The sequence below is a fragment of the Erpetoichthys calabaricus genome, chromosome 7 (assembly GCF_900747795.2).
Source record: "Erpetoichthys calabaricus chromosome 7, fErpCal1.3, whole genome shotgun sequence".
Taxonomy (NCBI): Eukaryota; Metazoa; Chordata; class Cladistia; order Polypteriformes; family Polypteridae; genus Erpetoichthys; species Erpetoichthys calabaricus.
Genome location: NC_041400.2, coordinates 124,015,814 through 124,036,490, shown reverse-complemented (window position 1 = coordinate 124,036,490; position 20,677 = coordinate 124,015,814).

Sequence of the window (20,677 nt, the reverse complement as noted above, 5' to 3'; positions counted from 1 at the left end):
ATCATTTGTTCTTCATACACTGCTGACACAAACTCATGCCCGTTTCATCTTATGTTGTCGAAATGGGCTCTTTGTCTCTCTCTCTCTCTCTCTCTATCTATCTATTACAAAAAGAAATCCTGTCCTGGAAAGCAAAAAGTAAGTCTACGATACGTGATCTTCTCGTAAGACATTTTAAAGACCTGCGAGACCAAAAACACGCCCTACTTACAATCTACATGCGAGACCAAAGACACGCCCTACTTACAATCTATCAAATAGGACAATAGGTAGCAAAATATTCAGTCTTGTGAAGGATTTGAGCACACACAGATCCAGGGCATATAAAGCGTATAAGGTACGTTATAAATTAAATGTTGACATCTAAGCGAAGAAGAAAGCAGCACGGAGAAAAGAGAATCAAATGCGTTGGACAGAAAAAAGAGCAAAAAAGAATAATCGAGGTGCAAATTCAGAAAATAAGGAAAGTAATTATCAGCCCAGAACAAGTGGAATTAAAAAAAAGCACGTCCAATCTGGCTCAGAATTAAAAGACAATGAGTAAAAGAAAGTAGAACTTCATAAAGACGTTTACAAACGTTGACGCTAAACACATGCACAGCAGGTTAGAGACTATGAAACCAGTGAAATTAGAAAGGCTCAAAGAAAAAAAATGCCATGTAGAGAAAGTTAAGGGATATGAAAGTAGGAAAATTAGAAAATATAAAAAAAGAAAGTAAAGATCGCAGTAGCGCAAACAAACAAACTGCCTCATTTAACTATGCACCAGTCTAACTTTGGTTTTGCACAATAATTACTACACTATTGCACCTTAACACTTAATTCTACCTTATTCACATAATTGTACTTATTTATTATGTTCTACTATACCGTTATCTTTCAGTCTATGACTTTTTGTTAATCTAACTGATATTCCTCTAACTTTGCACAGTTTTTGATAAATGGATCAGGATGCATTTCACTGCGTGTTGTCCTGTATAACTATGCATGTGACAAATAAAGAATCTTGAGAATTTCAAAAACGGAGTTTACCGCACATGCATTTATTGGTTACTTTGTTCATGTATATATATTGATCTGTCTGCTTATTTTAAAAGCTACATTTACCCCAGGAGTCAAAAACGTTCTGTCTAGCCCTTGTACAAAAACCTAGACAAAAGCTGGGGTATCACCTTGGTAACCCCATGTACTTTTGGAACTGTGAGAGGAAAATAGCACGACTTTACAGACAGGAGTCCAATGCAGAACTCTACTTACTTTTTTACTTTGTAAAAAAAAAATATATTAACTGCTGATGATGCAGATCATTTTGTCTGTGCTGAAATTCCAAACAGAGAAACCTATCCTGACCTCATTAAAAAGATTCAGCATATTGGGACTCGCAAGATTACAAATATTGTTTTTACAGAAGTTCTGAAATAAAAGTGAAACTAATGAAATAGCAACAATTCAAAGAAAAAAAAATCTTAAAAGTGTGTATCCGGAAAAACAAACACGGGGGTTGGCGAGCGAAGCGAGCAGGGGCGAAGCCCCCTAGTATACTATATATATCTAAAACGATAACTTCTTATATTTAATACTACAGTTAAAAGTTAAAAGAATGCCATATGATTTCATCTTCTTAGAAATGTGCTGGGTATAAATGGTACAGAAAGATAAATATGTAGGCACTGTTGGAAGCCCTTTACAAATTCATACAGAAAATTTTCCCTAACAGGTTAATGGCTGGATAAAGCTACTGACAGCAGCAGGTGTCTGAAGTCACTTTAACCCAGAATGTGTGGTTGGACCTTTACTGCCCTTGTGTTTTATGCAAGTGATTGAGAAGAGACCATTGAGCTGTACAGTGCATCCAGAAAGTATTCACAGCGCATCACCTTTTCCACCTTTTGTTATGTTACAGCCTTATTCCAAAATGGATTAAATTCATTTTTTTCCTCAGAATTCTGCACACAACACTCCATAATGACACCGTGAAAAAAGTTTACTTGAAGTTTTAATAATAAAATAATAATTTATTAATAATAATAAGTATTATTATTATTATTAAAAATTATTATTATTTATTATTTATTTTTATATAAGGATAATTTTAAAAGCCTAAATGAATAAGCTGGAAAAAAACATACTAAAAGTTTTAATTTCTGTAGTTTATGGGGGGATATAATACATTTTATTACAAGTGACATGCAATCAGTTAAAATAAATGATTTTGAATGTTTTGTAGCACTACTGACAAGAGGAGGTGAGCAAAACCTTTCTTAATTCTCTTGCTTGTCACACAATAAATAAGAAGGGAGCAACTTAAACCGAAATGTTAATAAACCTGTCAGTTTAAGTGGCTGTCTACCTGCTTTCAGAAAATAACATAAAACTAAAAAAGCTGAAAGTTATGTAAATAATTTTGTAAGTTAAGTTGAGTGGTATTTATTTTTGCATTGCTGTTTTCATTTTAATTTGTAATTGTCAGTTTGAGATGATATGGTTGTCTATTTTCTTCACAGAAATGCTTATTGGTATGGATTTATTTATTTTTTTTGTATTTTTAGGGCTGATTAGAAATCTTTACCTTGAATAAAACTTGAAGTTACGTTTGCTTAAAAATTCTGCAGAACTCAGCAAACATAATTTTGCATAATGCAGATGTAAAGTACTGCATTGGTTCAGGCCATAACTGACTACAATAAGCTATTTTCTTAATCTTAGATATAAACAGTGTACACCATAATGCTACCTTGGTGACTAGCCTATGTGTCTACTTGTATGGCTCATTTTCTATGTTCTGCCATTGGAATGACAAATGCAATGTATTTTATTACTGCAGATATTTGTGATATGCCATCTGTTGGAATGATAGAGACATAGCAACATGACAAACACACAGACACATATTTTTTATTAAGGTGCATAGTTAACTGTTTTCCCATCAAAAAACATTGTTTTTTCAGTTTTTTTTTTGATTATCTGCAGTTGTAGGAAGATTTTAGGAGATGGAAAATATGCTTATGCTTTCAAAATGCATCCTTGTAGTTACCGTACCAATCAATAGATGCACCATTCCAGGCTTGTCTCATGCCAAGGGATCATCTCCTTAATTTGAAAATACCATTTGAAAAACACACTTAGACTTAGGTGGATAAACGTATTCTGCAGATAAGCCAATTGTTTCATATTTTTGTCAGGAGCTGTGGTGCTTTCAAGTAGATATGAAGTTATTAATTTAATCCAATTATTACTATTTTCCTTGATGCAGATTTGTAACAAATCACATGTTTTAACTACACAGTAGTAAAAGTAGAAGCTGAAAAAATTGTTGAAAATTTACTGTCTACTATGGAAAAACTGCAGTTTAATTTGTTAGCTCTTATTTGACTCCATATTAACTACTCTACTGCAACCTAAAGTTTGGATATTTACATACAGCAAGTGTGAATTCCTCAGGGACCTAGAATATCAAGTTTGAATCTTAGCCAGTTCACTATCGGTCCCCCTGAGTCTTCTCTGGGTATTCTAGTGTCTTCTTAAATTCCAAATGAAATGCATTTGAGGTTGATTGGCATCTCTAAATTATCCTAACTTGAGTATGCATATGTTGATCAGTATGATGTGGACTACCTTCTAGTACTGGGCTAGTCATCTGGTATCTACCGTGCACTTGATGCTGTAGTGATAAATGTTACCCTCATTTGACCCAAAATTGAATAAACAGGTTTGAAATAAAAACGATTGAATAATTTAATTAAATATGAATTTTAAGCACTTTTGGAGTGAAAACATTACATTTACTATTAGGTCATTTAGGCTTATATCGTATTTCTCACCTTTGACAAATTTGCTATGTATCTTGATAGAATGATCTTACCTACTGTTGTGCTTCACTATTATACAAATTAATTTATGTTACCTCATTTGTATGTTATGAGAAAGGTCTAAGGTTGAAAAGGTTGAATCCCTAATTCAGAAACATAAAAAGATGGTACATGAGCTATTGAAATACACTACATGCAACTTCTCTTTTGGATTCTGCATCAGCCAACTGCTGCACTTCTAGCGTTGATATCAAAATGGACTATCTATGCCACTTTTCACTCAATCACTTCAAGAACTGCTCAGACTTATGGTAAATGATGTAAGTTGAATTATTCAAACATTGCGACAAATGTTCAGGAGCTAAAAAGGAGAAGGGCTTCAAACTATATGTTTCAAGCTACATCCACAATTACGAAGGTAAGATCCGGACATATTAAAACGTTGTGTCTACTATAAACTTACATGGGAGAAATATGTGGTTACATTTGGCTTCATTAAAAAAAAGAGCTTTAATAATTACTCATTAAACTTTATTCAGGAACCAGTGAATATGTATGTAAGCTTACTACTACAATGGCACTGAACAAGATATATAAGCCAAGGATGAGTCACCCAAATAATGAACTGGCATTACATCATTAACAGCAGGAGTGCCTATAAAAACTGCAACTCTGCACAGTCACACTTACTTTTTCCAACTAGTTTGGCAAAAGGTAAATGGTCCTTTTAAGGGTAGTGAGCCATCTTAAAGAGTCATGTAAAGAGCATAAAATTCATCTATGTGACGCAGATTCTACAATACATATTAAAATTGAGTGTGCTAGACATCTTACTTCATAAAAATGCAATTGTCTCTGCTTGAGCCAGCAAAATGGTGAATGCCAAACCGCTGCTTCATTGTAACAGTCTCAATTTGTTTCTTCAGCTGGAGGATCTCCTCTCTCAGAGACATGTTATCATCAAGCGCTAGGTTGACAACTGCTGGATCTGGAACCAAAACATAGTTGTGGTCCTTGAAGATTTTATCATACTCCCCCTCTCCCAAAAACCCAAGTGGAATGGAGAAATTGTTCCACTCAAACAACACAGGAACTGCTCCCTGTTTCAATAGTCTCCAGCCTGTCTGACTCTGATTCACGAAAATCCTCATTTTTAAAATGCTGGCTACAAACTGGGGTATGGGGATTAACCTTAAAGCGTTCTCTCCAGATAGTGACGATTCATTTATATTGGGTTTCTGCATTGGAGGAAAATGTTTGAAACCTAAGAACCTTGTTCTACTTACTGGAAGCTTGACATAAAGGTTCACAACAATGTTCAGCTGTAGAGTTATCTGTACACTGAAAACTTAAACTTCTTTTCCTTGGATATTCTTGCCACTAAACAAAAATTAACACTGCAGTATGGACAACGGGAGTGACTGAGCTGGCTGAGATTTCACTGGAAGTACGTCAGCACCACTGTGTGCATATAGCCTATTGTTGAATTTTTTTAACATATCTGAATAGGCAAACATTAGATCTTCATGCAAGCAGTGCCTACAGATAAACTTGATAAGTTTTAGTAAAACCACAAGGAAAATAATTTTACAATTATATATTCATCAAAAATATCAATAGATGTAATGGTCTACTGAGGAAAAATAAGTACACCTTTAGCAGAAATTACTTACAGGCATATTTGCATAACTGCCCACCAGTCTCTCACATCAATTCAGTGAAATCTTTGAACACTTCTCCTTGGAAATTTTTCCTTCAGTTTAAAGATGTTTTTGGGTTTTCTTGCATGTATGTACTGCTCACTTCAATTTTCCACAAAATACTTCAATGGGATTTAAATCAATGCTTTGACTGGGCCAGTCCACAACCCTCCATTTCTTCATTTTTGTGCTATGCCTTGGTGGATTGGTAGTTTACATTGTATCATTATCATGTTAAAAGGTCCATTTCCAGTTCAAATTAAACTTTCGGACAGATAGCCACTTATTATCCTCAAGAATACTTTGATATGATGCAGAATTTATAGTTGACACGATGACTGCAAGATGCCCAGCCCCAAACCATAACATTTCCTCTAACATGCTTCACAGATGGTATGAGGTTCTTCTCCTTAAATATTGTCTTCAGCTTGTAGTAATGAATTCTACTGTTACGGTGGTCAAACTACTCTATATTTGATTCATCTGTCCAGGGCACATTGTTCCACAAGGCATGGTCTTTGCCTGTATGTTCAAATGTAAAACATAGTCTTGCTCTGATGTTCTTTTTGGACAGTAAAGGCTTATTTTCTGGCATACCTCACATGCAGGTCAAATGTGTGTGATCTCTTTATGATTGTAGATGCATGCACTTTGTCAACAACTTTTGCAAGAGTTACCTTCAGTTTCCATAATGACATTTTTGAGTTCATGGATGCATCTTTTGGTATCAAATGGTCAGCTTTTTGTGTGAATTTGTTGGGCTTGCCAGTCCTGGACAAATTAGCAATTGTTTAAAATTTATGGCATTCTTAGATTTTTTTCCTTATATTTCAATGATCAATTTCAAATAATTTGCCAGTCTTTTTAAATTCCTTGCCATATTCATAGGCATCCACACCCTTCATTCTGATGGCCTTAGAGAGCTCTTTTGATCTTGGCATGATGCCATTACACATGTCAATAGCATATGGAACACCAGACCCTTCATATCTGAGGTTTAAATGAGACAGGCTCCACCTGCATTCTCCCTAATGATGTTCTAATCATTGAACCATTTAATTATTTGCACCTAATATGGAACACCTGATTCTAATTTATTAATCTGAAGTGGTGGTAATTGTAGGGGTGTACTTAGTTTTTCCACTTGACAAATATGTATTTTTGTTAATTTAGATGATGAATATGAATACACCATGTCAATTTATGTGTAATTTGTTCAAGTGTATCAGCTTTAGCTGTATGCCTATTCTACTGTTTGCCTATTCAAATATCTTGAAAAAGTCATCTCTTTCTAAGGGATGTACTTACTTTTGCACATGACTATATATACTGTTGATCTCAGGGCATAACGTGAGCTACCTCAGCTATGTTGATGACACACAACTCTATTTATCAATAGTGCCTGACGACCCCGACTCTCTTGATTCACTGATACTATGTCTAACTTGTGTTTCTGAATAGATTAGTAGTAATTTTCTCAAACTAAATAAAGAGAAAACAGAAATTTTAGTGATTGGCAATAATGGATTATTAATATTAATTAATAATGAGGTTATTAGAAATAAACTTGATGGTTTATCAAGACAGAGGTAAAGAATTTAGGGGTAACTATCGACTGTGACCTGAATTTTAAATCATATATTAATCAAATTACAAGGACAGCATTTTTTCACTTAAGAAATATAGCAAAAGTTAGACCTCTTATAACACTGCAAGTTGCTGAGAAATTAGTTCACGCTTTTGTTTTCAGTTGACTAGATTACTGTAACACACTCCTCTCAGGACTACCCAAAAAAGACATAAATCGATTGCAACTAGTGCAGAATGCAGGTGCTAGAATCTTAACTAGGAAAAGAAAATCTGAACACATTTCTCCAGTTTTGATGTCATTACATTGGTTATCTGTGTCATTTAGAATTGACTTTAAAGTACTGCTTATGGTTTACAAAGCCTTAAATAATCTCGCTCCATCTTATATTTCGGAATGTCTTACACCTTACACTCCAAATCGTAACCTTAGATCTTCAAATGAGTGTCTGCTTAGAATTCCAAGAGCTAAACTTAAAAGAAGTGGTGAGGCGGCCTTGTGCTGTTATACACCTAAAATCTGGAATAGCTTGCCAATAGGAATTTGCCAGGCTAATACAGTGGAGCACTTTGAAACACTGCTGAAAACACATTACTTTAACATGGCTTTGTCATAGCTTCATCTTAGTTTAATCCTGATGCTCTGCATATTCAATTAATTATCATTATTATTCATGGTGGCTCCAAAATTCGTACTAACCCCTACTTTCTCATCTGTTCTTTTTCTGCTTTTCTGTGCTGGCGATCTGCACCACCACCACATGATCAAAGCACAGTGATGTCCCTAAATTGATGGACTAAAGGCCAGAAGTCCACATAATCATCATCATCAAGTTCTTCCATGAGAACCCTGAATACAATGAGGACTGATTGAGGTCATTTATGTTAGGTAGAATGCCTAGAGGGAGCTGGGCGGTCTCGTGGCTTGGAACTCCTCCAGATTTTATTTTTTTCTACAGCTGTCTGGAGTTTTTTTTTTGTTGTTGTTTCTATCCTCCCTGGCCATCGGACACTTACTGTTACTCTATGTTAATTAGTGTTCCCTTATTTTAATTCTTATTTATTTTGTCTTTTTTCTCTTTGTTCATCATGTAAAGCACGTTGAGCTACATTATTTGTATGAAAATGTACTATTTAAATAAATGTTGTTGTTTATAATGTGACACTTGCTATATTTTTACACATCCTTTACTGTCTAGGCTGGATGTATAATACATGCCAGTATACTTTACTTCTTTTCAGTTTCTCCATTAAAACAGGCAGTGTGCTATTCACTGACAATCTGAACCAATTTAGTAAAACATTTAAATCAAGACACTTATTGGCAAATCAGCCACCTGGTCAGTGGTCAGGTTTTAGAATTCCACATGTGGCATCCTTGCCCTAACTAAATTTGAAAGAAATATTTGTTCTTATTTAGTAATTATTAAATGCTGTGCATTCAATTTTTTTCTTGTTTTTTAGGTTCTAATAGCCAAATTCATGTCAGTGGAAGAAAGGGAAATTACAAAAGTTAGTGTCAGTAGAAAAATATTTATTAGCATTTAGTTGATGGTATTAGTACAGCTACATTCTATCTCTATTCATGTGATGTACCCTTTACATTTTTATACTCAAACAATGGAATTTTTTCTTAAAAATGTGAGTGACTTAATAATTCTGTATATTAAAAGACTTAAAATACTTTCCATGTAGTTGTATAATTTTATGACCATCATGATGTAGTTTTCTTATATTTCCATTACTGGTACGGTAGTTACTAAATGTGTTTATTGCTCTGGCAATAAATGTTAAGTGACTTCATGCAATAGGCACTCATTTTTTTGAATTTGTGGTCAACCAACATACTGTATGTAAAGGAAATGTTTTACTAGCATATTTCAATTTTTTTTCATTCTGTACAGCTTTTCCCACTAAACACTAGATGTTCTGCTTTTGTTCAGAACATTGACATTTCCTCCCTTTCTTTCTCTAAAACAATTTTTTCCTTTTTATTCTTCCTGTGTACTGTGTTTTTTCTACATAAACCCCTTGTTTATTCTTTTTCTGAATTATAAACTTGAAAAATCTGCTTCTTCTTTTATGACACCTCAAGCTATATACAGTACAACCCATAATGTGCTTGGCATACAACACCACAAACACCAAAACAAAAGATAAAACAAACAGGACAGACACCCAAACGGTCTGAAAACATTCACACAGATAATGTTATCTGTAATGAAAATGGTAAGTTGTTAATTCAAGGTTTAACAATAAATAACACCTCAATAAATAGAATTTAGATGTAATAACCTTATAGTAAACTGAGCAGACTAATAAGTTCATATGCTATATAAATAATATTTGATTTTGTAATTGTGATCTGAAAAAAGGTGGAAGAACATGTTACAATCCTTATTTCTTTTTTAAGTTTTATTAAGCATTAAATCACAATAAGTATTAAAAGCAACCAAAAAAACAGTTTTACAAGAACAAGAGCACTACTCCCTAAAATACTATTTTAAATTAGTTCATATAGAATTAACATAGTTGTACACAGCAGGCTGCTTGTGGGATGCCCAACTTTGTTAAAAAATCTGAATGGCTAACTAACAGATTTGCTATAAGATCGGATAATTACCGGGTATATTCAAGGTACAGTATACAAAAGGATTGACCCCTCAGTCTGGATTTAAATGCTAAGACCAAGGAAACATCTCTTATACAATCAGTAAGATCATCCCACATCTTTAACACCCTGCAGATGAAAACCTGAACTCCAATAGTCTCCTGCTAAATCTCAGCACTTGGACAGTGATCCTACTTTCCTCAGTCACCATATTCACACTACATTGACATTTCAATATATCACATCTTTGTTGCAATCAAAACATATTTATATGGCCTACAAAAGCATTGCCATATTTTTAACCTTCAGTAGTATTTCTTCTCTGAAGCTGAAAACTTGTCATGGATTATTGTTATTCTCTTCTAATTGATCTTACAGCTTGAAGGACAAACTGAAAACAAGTTCAAAATGCTGCTGCTACAGTCAGACCAAATTCAAAGAACACAGAACCTCTCAAAAGGTTTGACTATACTGCTTTCCTTTGCATCATCATGTCATCCCCAAACATTTGCTACTAACTTGCAAGACTGTAACTTGTAAACTCTCAGCCTACCAATCATATTACTTGCCGTACCTCATGTTACCTTGAGCAGGCTATCTTCTTGTGCCAAGCAGTATCTCCTACTTTTGTGGCTTCTACACTTTCTCCATTTTTGAATTTCTAATGCTATGTAAGTATTAATATTAAAATGACAAGCAGATATGCACATCCTACATCTGTTCAATTTTTATGTGACACTATAATACCAGCACAATAAATGTTAATACCAGCACAATAAATGTTAAGTAGTGCTCTTTTTTAATATGCCTATATATTACATTTTTGAAGGATTATGTCTTACATTATCAGCTTATGAAAGCATGACTTTACAATATATCCATACTGACTAATAGCCCTTTTCAGTGTGCTATCATAAAGGAATTTATAATATTTCAAGCAAATTATCACAATAACTTGCATCTTATTTTGATCAACTCAGAGACTACTAAGATGCCTATTGGTTTAAAACGAGAAATAATATATACTGCACAAAACACCACCCCAAAAAAAATCACTTAGAAGACAATTTCTTGCAATTTATTTAATATGTGGTAGCCCTTTATCAAACTGACCACAGCCAACGCACCTTAAAGTGCTGATCACTGTCAATACCTAGAAATTCTGTAACTCACTGTCTGATCTGTAACTTCTCTAGTATTATTAGAATTTCTTTTTTCTGTAGATAGAAGATGTGAATATGAATATTATAAAATGGATTTCTTGACTAAAATGCATTTAGCATTGGATTTTTCTCAGACATAATAATTGATTATTATTTACAAGGCTCCTGAATCCTTTAAATGCATATTGATATATTTGAAATAGGTTTGCTATGAAAGGATCCAGTTACTTTTTGCTAATTTATTATACACACTTAAATTATGAATTTAAAAAACAATAATACAACTTGCACTGTGATCAGAGCTACAAAAATCCGTACTTGTAGTGGTACAAAGAAAACATGCAAGCATCTAGGTTTCCATTTTTGCATTGGCCTGCACTACTAGATGAGTATCATGGGATGTCATTCTGGTCTCCCTTCAAATAGCTCATGTTCTATGTCATGCAAGCTGCTATCAAAAGGTTGTGGTTAGCAAGTAACCACTTCTGAAGATGTGGTCCACCTGACAGCCATGAGGTAGTTTTTGCCATCTTTCCAACGATTTTTGCTTTCACTTCATTGATAACAACAGTGTATGACTTACCTGAGAAGAGTTATACCACCTCCATTATTACCTTTCTTCTCATTGTGTATCATCGAAGTTTAGGTTACCATATGTAATTTGTTGAATGTATAGCATGGGCAACCAATAGTATTGTACCACAAAAGACACAGAGTTTTATGCATGGTTAAAATAAGATGGTGCATGTGTACTTCTGCATTAGATTATGTTGCCTCACAATATAGTAAGAATTAATGACAAGGAGCAACGAAGTTGGGTAAAAGATGGCAAATGATAATTCAAGATTAAAAAAAAATATATGGTACATATACATAAATCTAGAAGAAATAAGAAAATATTACAGAGCTTGTAATTTTCTTTATATTTTGGAAATCGTATATTCTTATTCTTATTTGCCTTGCTATGTTTAGAGCCAAGGGTAAATTTGAACTGACCAACTGTCTAAACATCCAGTTTTTGTAGGATTTCTGCTGAGTCTGAAAAATCTATTTTGTTACCGTTTACGCCAAAGGAAATTATAAAGACCTTTATAGAATCACCTCATAATCTATTAAAGTAGTGGTGCCGTAGAAATTCTTATTAGGTAATAAAGTTGCTTTGACACCACAGTAAGTAAAAACAAGAAATAATTTGTAAAAATAAATAGAAAATGTGCTTTTCATATCCAGCAGATATGACTTGCTAATTCATCTAGTGCTCTCAAATGCAGAGTATGTACAATTCTTGACAATATTATTAATAGTGTTTTTGAATAATGTATAATGTTGAAGCTTACATTTAGTATACTTTTAACAGCTAAATAATCTTCTAGTGTAATGAAAGACATCCATATTGTTAATGGAAACTTTACCATTAAATATTAAAGAATTTCATACAGTATGTTCTAAATATATTATATTTCACTGCAAGACACATACTAATAAAAAGAAAAAAAGACAGGCAAAAAGGGAAAATATTTTAAGTGCAGAAACTTTAAATAGCACCATTTGCCTAATGGAAATGACGTTAATAAAAGGCTTACTGAAATTACATACTTTTATTACTCAGCAAAATGACAATAGATTCCAGATAACATTGAAATAACCTTACGCTGCAGTCCACATGGAATGCAAATCTTATATTTTATAGTGTTATTTGACATATAGAGTAAAACACAAAACAATATTACTAAAAACAAGATAATAAACCTTAAACGGAAGACAGGAGCAGAGGAGTAATACAATACATTAAACGGATTTTCAAATATATAAGTAGAACAAAACAGGAAAAGATGCTTTCAAAATTATAAAACACATGATTTGCCTCAGTGTTTACATTATTTGTTTAACCACTAAAACATACATTTATTGTTTTTAAATTGTTTGCATTCTAGTGATGGTAAAAGATGGACTGAGATGTTGTGCCACTCTATCACAAAGCATACTCATGCTTGCCCTCTCACTCAGACATGGTTAAATTAGACCTGCCAATCAGCTTAATGTGTGCTTCTTTGAGTTATTAAGTAGAATGCAAAGTACATGAACAAGTGAGAACATGTAAAATCAGCACAGTGCCTCATCTTGGATTTGGGCACACATCCATGGAGCTATGAGAAACACACAGAATACCTGGTTCTATTACATTTGAATAATTTGAATAATTGTATTTGGAAAAAATAGACCAACACAATTAAAACCTCTGGTCATATCTTCAAAGTCAAAGCTCTGCTTCTCAACTGAATTGGTTTGCCCACTCATCCTGTACTAAAGCATGCCCTTCTTACCTCCAGTCTGTCCGTCAACCTTTCTTACGCACACAAACCTAGGCTGTTTTTGTTCAAACAGTTTTTCCTCACCCTAACTCTCCTTTGGGGTGACCTCTTTTTGGCTTTCTCCCAGCTTTACTTCAAGGGTCACTGGTGAGCCTGAAGCAGTTACAGGAACATCCAGTTAGTGATCCCTGTGTGGTTTCTGGTCCCGGAACCCTTGAGCACTTAGTATTCCTGAAAGCTGCAGGTATCCAAGGCAGCCTCCATGATACCCAGTCTGCTTCAAACAACCTCCACTAGAGAAGAATGCAAAACAAAGTCTACATACTGTACCTGTACACCAAGGGCAAGAGGAAAAGGGTTCCTGCCAATACAAAAAAAAAAGAATTCATTTGTTGAAAATAATATTCTTTGCCACCTAAGAAAATTATATGTATCAGAAGATACATCAGTCACCTTTTCTTTTTTCATCATAATGGGCCTCGGTGGAAGCTAACATTTACTTTGTTCAATGCTTTATGTCCATGTTTATGAATCAACAAGCTCATTAAAAGAGCAAGCTCAGTTATAGGACACACACTAGCAAAGAATATAATTAAAACAAAACTGAGTGCCATTATAAAAAATGCTGTACATCCTCTCTCTCACACTCTAACACTGAGAACTTTCAGTCAATGAATTCAAAAGAAGTGCGTCAAGAAACGCTGCCAGGGCTCCTTTATTCCAACAGCAATACATCTAAATAATGTCTCACTGTGACAGTGACAGCCAAGTCAGAACTTTTCTTACTTTTGAAATTTCTTGCTTTATAGTCATTTATAGTGTGTGTGTATATTTATTAATTTACTTACTTAATTATCTACCTATGTATGTTTATATATTTTTAAAGAGCTTCTATCTATCTATCTGTCTATCTATCTATCTATCTATCTATCTATCTATCTATCTATCTATCTATCTATCTATCTATCTATCTATCTATCTATCTATCTATCTATCTATCTATCTATCTATCTATCTAGTTCTTGAATTCCACTTATTTATCCCTCCATTGTGTGTTTTCTATTTAAAAACACACATTTTAAGATTTCTATATAAAGTATGGCTGTCTTGGTATTGTGTGTACAGATGCATGCAGAGTGTTCCACACGTACTTGTGGGGAAGAAACCATTGATGACCGGTATGTCAAAAGGAATATTTTAGAATGATCTGCCTAAGAAAGAACTAGAATGTTTATGGAGTATAAGGACAGATCATTTTCACCGATTTAATGACTTACCTTTATTTTTTAGTAACAGAAATATAATTAAGTTTTATTAATAAACACAGCTGTTTGTCATCATCACAAGAACAAAAGTTAACGCTGCGAGAATGGCATTATGAATTGCTAATCAAAATGATGTTTTGTAAGGTTACGACTGGAATTATGAGGCTTTAAAAAGAAAATATAATTTTGAATTTGGTTTGTAATTCAGAACTTAAAATAAATTTCTTTAAGAAAAGTAATACTTTAATAATCCATAAACATTAGCAACTAAAGTAGATATGAATACTCATGAACAGTCAGACAACTTCTTTAAATAAGTTTGTCAACAGTGTATTTGGAAGTGGGTTTAAGCAAAAGGTGGTTGTTTCATTTAAAATTGAAATTTTAAGCAGAATCTATAACAGTTCTCCAATAGACTGCCATGCCCTGCCTACAGCTGGTATGTCCCATGTGCGCTATGCTACCAGGATATGTAAATATGTATTGTGGCAGACAGCTGGCGATCCTGCCCAGCTGAGATGCCTGGAAGGACCGGGAGAGGGACAATACCTTCCCTGGGTCACAAGAGGGCAGCCACAGGGGTTTGCATGGGGGCCACGGGATCAGAGCTTAGAAGCTCATTCCTATTGGGGCCCATGGCCACCACCAGGGGGCGCCCGGAGGATTATGGAGTCCTGGACTGCAGCACTTCCGCCACACCAGGAAGTGCCGTCAGAAGATTGTCAGGAAGCACCAGGAGCACATCCGGGGCAGTATAAAAGGGGCCGTCTCACTCCATTAGAAGAGCCAGAGTCAGGAGGAAGAAGACAGAGTTTGTGTGTGGATGTGTGAAGGCGGCAGAAAAAGAAGAGAGAGAAAAAGAGACTGAGCTTGGCTGGTTTGAGCATTGTGTGTGCAGAGGATTGTTAATAAACGTGTGTGTTTTGGACATTTGGTGTCTGTATGTCTGTTTACGGGGGCTGTCTTACCACAGTATATACACAATTATGACAATTTAATTTTGGTCTGGAACTTGAATGTTTAATATGTTGTCTAACTATATTTAGATAAGATAAACAAATAAAAAGTACATACAGTAACCCCTTATACTCATTGGCTATCTTAACAGCATCATAGGCCCCTGAGCAAAGTAGTGCGCTGGGGTCCCTGTTTTGATAGCAAAACAGAAACATACATAGGCATCAGAAACATCATTGGTCCCTATGCTTCTGGGGCCACCGACCAGTGCCCACTGTGCCCATATGTTAAGATGGCCCTGGGAACTTGGCAGTTGTGATTTCAGTTATTCAAGAGTTGACCGTGAACCATTAAACGGGAATATTTATGAAGCTTGCTGAAAGACCATAGAAATGAGCAGGTGACACGACAAAAGTAATATAAATAATGCTAAAATAGTATGCTAAAAATATATAAATAATGCTGAAAATTATTTGTACCACATAAAATCATATAAAGTATTAGTGTTATTTGTATTAGTGCTTATTTTTATCTTTATTTTAAAAGTTATTTTTGGTAAAAAAAAAAAAAAAGGGAAGTAGTACAGCATAGGTGTTAAACATTGTTCATCTGTCTGATTGTAAAGGGATAGGTGATCATCCATGTCTGGAGGTGGAGATGTGCCAGACTCTTGGCTGTTTTCCTTCATTGAATAGACACTGCAAACATTGTTCCAGGTGCAGAACTTAGCTTTGAGGCTCTTCCTCCATGGCTGCCTGTGCAGTTTTACCACCAGCCCTGCTTCACACAGTTTACCTGGAGTCAGTGTCAACTCGATCTGCCACACTTTTCCCAGGTCCATGGGTTAGAGGCTCCACCAGCTCTCTCCTTTACCCCCACCCAAGTCCTGGCCCTAATAATGCTGCAAACAGCACTAAAGATCAACTTCAGTACTCTCTAGGAACTCCTCTGAAAAGCCAAATAAGTCTGTTATAGGGTTTTGCAGCACTCTGCGCTTTGCTAAGTTGGACAGTAGGTCATCTTTTCTTTCTACTCCTGACACAAATGTAGTGCTGGCGCCGAGTTCCAGAATGGATTCTCTTGCTGTTTACATGGCTCTTTAAGGTGGCTTGCTATCCTTAAAGGACTGCTTGCCATTGCTGGCTTCCTACTTTTATAGGTGTATTTGCCGTTGGTGATGGAATACCAGCTCATGCAAAGGGTGACTCATTTTGGGCTGATACATCTTTATAATATAAAGATTGAGAATGTTATTTCCAGTGCAATAAATCAAAACAGTGTTAAACCTCAAAGGGCATGGAAGAATAAAAATGAAGGTGATACTAGATTATGTTTTACTTTGTAGTGTGTGAGCATCCCTAGCCTTTCCAAAGTTTGTTTAAATCATTACAGCTGCTAAATTCTGTTTGTAGTTTGTTCCTGTATGTTAGCTAATCTAGCACATGTTTGAGATGTGGAAAGAAATATTAGTTATGTAAAGCATTTATAAACACTATTAGACAATGCCTATTCCTATTCCTATGCCAGAATCATAACCTGATTTTCACAGCACGTGTGGCTGCAGTGCTGACCACAATGCCAACCCCCTGCTTTCTAGGTATTGTAGCTCCTGATACAATTAAGAAAATCATATACACTAAAATGACTCCTTGAACATACCAGTTTTTCAATTGAAGCAAATGTTTTAAATCATTAATGAAGATGAACAAAACAAAATTGCAGACCTATCTCAACACTGTAAAAAATAGTGTTAAGAACTATGTTAATATTTTAAGAAGAACGAGGCATGCAATTGCCTCTGGTCACTATTACTAATGTCTGAGCCACACTGTAAATGTGTTGGAAGATGCTCCACATTCAAGGATATTCTTTGACTCCTTATATTTCCAGAACTGTGTAAGTAGTCAACCCCTGTTGACCAGATGGATGGTTTAAGCAGATGTAGTCATGCTGGATGCAGATCCACCATTTTTGGATCCTCAGGGTTGGTGCACCATACCTGCACTCCCCACATTGGTGCTGATACTGTCTGAAAGCCTTGCGACCCCATAAAATCCAATATTTATGTCTTTTCTCAGCAAACACAAATGTTCAGGCCCTGGGTATAGTAGTTTAGCAATTGGATGACTAGGATCCAGCATAGTAGAATGGATGTGTTACCTTTCTCAACTCAAATGAGACCCATTGTATGGTCAAATTCAGGTGATAATATCTTCAAGCGACTGCGCAGATCTATTTCCGACCGTAGACACTTGAATTACGCATTAGAACAATCCTGTTGTACTCTTCTAATGAGTTCTACCTCTGTCTCCCTCCAGTTTTCTGCTGAGCAGTTGACACTTGGATATCTGTTGGATGTGCCGTCAAGGCTCTGCAGGATGGGCATAACTAAATCATTCTAGGACTGGACACAAATGGGATCTGGAGGTCCAGCATCTTGCTCCATTATAAGATTTCCACCAAAGGTGGCAGTTTTCAGTTAAATGGTGTCCTCAGGTGGGTCAAACCCATATAGTTGCTCTAGTTCCAAGTGTGTCAGCACATGACAGAATGTACCAATGAGGCAAGATGACTTGTTCTATAATCTTTAGCTTATCCACCCATGTTAGCCAGCATTGCACGTGGGCTTCAGGGGTGATGTGATCATCCCAATCACTTTCTGTCTTCCAAAGATCTTGTACCAACACCTTGGCTTTTGCAATAAATTGAGTGAAAACTCCCAATGCATTATACTGGCTGGCAAGCATTCTATAAATGTTAAATTTAGTTGGCTCTGTGCATTCAATTGTGGAACATCTGTAGCCAAGACTGTCCAAGGCACAGTTCCAGTGAAGACCCAGGGATGGCTCCTGTAGCTCTCCGCCACACTGTGAAAGCCACTATACTGACTTCTACGATCTTGTCTCATATGGGAGATGCTGAACAACTGATGTAACATTGCTAGTCCACTGTCTAATTTCAAAGCCCCTGTTGAAAGCTGTTGATGCAGTGTATCTATTAGCTGCTTGGCACTTTCTGCACTGCGTAAACTACGGTTAGCAATGCAAAATGCTTAATTGATGCAATTCTACACCTCACAGCCTTCCTGGTCATCATGGGTCTTCTTTCACAATGCGTAAGTTGCACAACAGGGGACACGTCATGCCAAAAGGTAAGACTTGCCATTCATAGACACTCGGTGACTTATCACAGTCCATATATGGCAACCATATGCTGGGGAAATCTAAGCAGAACTTCCAGCAGTGAGGGTCCCAAAGTGTGACCAGTCAGCAGATGATCATTCAAGGCAAGTCCATCACTCTTATATGAGCTGTTGAACACAAGCCTATGTTTGCAATTATGCTACACAATATAATGTGGTAAAAAAACAAGTCTCTTCAGGTGCTTTTATATCCTTCTTAGTTAGAATCATAACATGACCAGCATCCACAAGCTTCTGGATGAGCTGTGTATATAAGTTGTCCATCTCTTTATCTTTCAGGTGACACCTTTCAACCCATCTGAGGTGGGGAAGTACTACTTCTGGAGATGCCTAAAAGTGTGGACTCCCAGTACATCTCAATAATGGAGTGGCATATTTTTTGACTCCATTGACCTTAACTCACATAGTCTTGGTTTCAAGCAAGTCCAGGACTTGCTGGTCTTGCCTAGACCAGGTCACCTACTGTGGGTTCAAATAGAGTAAAGGGTCTACCTGCCAGAGTTGCTCCACATTTCTCATCAGTTCAGTTGTGAGGGATGAGATATTCATCTGCGTACACTTTTCATCTTGTTCCCGTCTTTGGATTAGACATGCAGGCCCTTGTAGTATCCATCCCAAAACAGTGCAGAAAGCAAGTAGTGCATCAGATGGGCCAAAATTGATGAGCTTAATCATTAACACCAGATGGAGAATATCTGAGCCTATTAGAAGCAGAAGATACACCTGGTCTATTGAAAGCAATAGTAAGTTAGGGGAGAGGAACAGGTAGCGCTTCTTTAACTCATCAATGGGGTATGAGTAAGTATAGTTCGTATCATTCTGAACTAGCTGATGTAGTTGACTCTCTTTCAGAGCTTGCAGGGCCACAGAATATGGTTTTGGGCTATGCATACACATTTTGGCCAATTTGTGTGCACCAGGAAATTTTAAACATCCAAGCAACACTTGGCATTTGTACTGTTGTGTTAGGTGAGGATAGTCATTTAAAAGACTATCCAGTCTCATTTTGAACAGAACAAATTCACTCTCTTCCACTCTCAAAACATGGCAATCTCATCTTTGGAATTCCACATGATGAGCAATGAATACGTTATTCATACTGGATGCGAATTGCACTGAATGAGAATAAGCTGATGGCTTTGACTAGAAGGTTGAAATTGGAGGAGGGACTACCACAGGCTGTAAAGGCTGGAGTACAGGTCAAGAACCCTCATGCAAATGGTGCCTGACTCCACTGAGCGTACTGTGATTTATACCCTCAGTTTGAGCTTCTTCTAGCTTTTGTTCAGCTCATGTAAGACACCACTGTTGAAAGAGCTGCTGGGTTATAGCCTTCCTTGCCCTCAATGCTTCTCTAGCCTGATTATATAATAGTCTGCATTTCTTCCCAACCTTATGGTCCTCCTTTATTTGCCTTTTGAGTTCTTGCAGTTCTGCATATTTCTTCTTTTCTCTGAGAAACGCAAACTGAGAATCACTCTAACGTGTTTCATTGTTGTGCTGTGAATTTGCAGTACGCTGTTATAAGGTGGACTGTGACTGCTTATTGTGGCTTGCATGAGAACCTTGTGTTATGTGAAGAATACCTTATTGTGATCCCTAATAGCTTGAGGCAGAAGGTACTTTTCTTCTTGTTGGGTGATATCCCACCTCAAAAGCTTCTGGCTGAAGTAGAATGCGAGTCTCCTGGTGGATGCAGAGGCAAACTGACCGTTGACTACTGGCATAACAGTGGTAGAACTTGTTTGGTGAGTTGTACTCACTATTCATTCAGGAGGGTAGTTCATCACAGTGGATAAAACAGGAGGACTGACCTGACTGGCAGTTAAAGGGTTAACATTTCCAGCCATACTGATCTGGTCCATCTTATCTGCAGTGTTACTGTGAAGTGCAGGCGTTGGCTGGTCAGTACTCTGCACCATATCCATTTGCCTTTAGACTCTATCCTTAGATCCTGCTCGAAGGACTATGTAAATGAGGACTAGCCTTGGTATGGTAAGCTGGTGCAGGAAATGTGATGAGATAGAGCCTTAAAGGCAGGAGACACAATCAGATGTCTGGCCGCGGGAGC